Source organism: Penaeus monodon, chromosome 19 (genome assembly GCF_015228065.2).
Source record: "Penaeus monodon isolate SGIC_2016 chromosome 19, NSTDA_Pmon_1, whole genome shotgun sequence".
In the NCBI taxonomy this organism is placed as follows: Eukaryota; Metazoa; Arthropoda; class Malacostraca; order Decapoda; family Penaeidae; genus Penaeus; species Penaeus monodon.
In genome coordinates this window covers 30411418-30412738 of record NC_051404.1, presented here as the reverse complement: position 1 = coordinate 30412738, position 1321 = coordinate 30411418, and the positions used below count along the sequence as shown (strand labels likewise).

General features: G+C 36.6%; 1 protein-coding gene across 1 annotated transcript in view; it reads left to right on the top strand.

Annotated features, from left to right (window-relative positions):
• Positions 1-1084: 1084 nt before the first annotated feature.
• Positions 1085-1321, top strand: part of LOC119585164 — a gene marked incomplete at its 3' end in the record, with an annotated part of 4848 nt that continues 4611 nt past the window's right edge. The window contains 1 exon segment of the mRNA XM_037933799.1: positions 1085-1304.

Here is a 1321-nt window from a genome sequence, read left to right as displayed (position 1 = left end):
AACTTTTTCGCACAATGAATCATTTCTCGAATACTTGTATATGATACATATTATTGGTTTAATCTCTATACATTTATTGTGTATAACAAAACGGGTAAACTGATGGATGAATAATAATAATGAATGCGAAGGTGACTGTATTTATTGCATGTTTTAGTCAGCAGGTATATACGTCATTGATAATGATAGACTTCGTATGTGTAACGTGAGTTTTGAATCTTAATATAATTTATGGAAAAGATGTACATACGGCAAAGTTGCATGTAAGCCATAGGTTCACATTTCCCAAAATTTTTCCAAATTCCCCCTCCCACTTTAAGCTATGGACTGTGTTATTTTTATTATTTTTCCTCGCACTGGCAACATTAAAAACAGGTAACATATATTTGAAAGAATTTCGTTATTTTGTGTGTGAAATCATTCATAGTTTTAACTTAAAATTTCCCTAGCATAGAAAACTTCACCGCGAGAAATTTCTATCTGCTTTGACCTTGAGCATAGCGACAAGCAAATCAAAAGAATGGTAATTCGATATCATCATTGAAAAAAAATCCCGTTGTTTAAAAAAAATCATGCTGTTGTTATTCTGCTTTTACGAGTACACTGTATGCACTGTAGACTTTTCCAGTTCCTCAGGTGACAGATTCCTTAGCACGTCTGCTCTCAGCAAAATGTTCTCTTAGCTTCATATGGCTTCCCGGTTGACAGTCGCTCAAATAAAGACAACGATGTTCACTGTATAACTACACTCGAGGCGCCTATTGATTAAGAGAAATTGTTAAAATTAAGTATATTTTGCTTTAGGAATGGAAAAGAAAACCTAGTATAAACAATAGTCCTAAAGGCTGGCTATAGTTATGATGAGTCATGATGCTCTCATCGAATTTTATCAAGTTGTAATGTACGTAATCGACACCGTCAAAACTTTAAAATAAAGAGGGATACAGAGACAAATCATATTCGTTATCTTTCCCGCCTTTCGCTGACTGTTGTTATCTTTAGTGAGAAGAAATAAAACCCCTTTAAGTGAAGGAGAAATGCAAAGTCTGGCAGTAATCTCAAGGTCACTACCCCAGTCTCACAAGCATTCGCTTGCGGCAATAGCAACACTCGGAGGTGACTTTCATTTTCACTGTTGCAAAGAACAAAAACAAAAGAAAAGGACAACGAAGATTTCTGAAAATTCTCTTGGTTTACGCGCCCCGTCATTGCATTAAGTGCTAGGACGGCGTCGAGGAAAGGCAATCAGTCTGCTCGCGTGGGAAGAAGTCGTCAGTAAGGTCACTCTCATCGCCAAAATCAAGGTTCGTCTCTGTAGTAC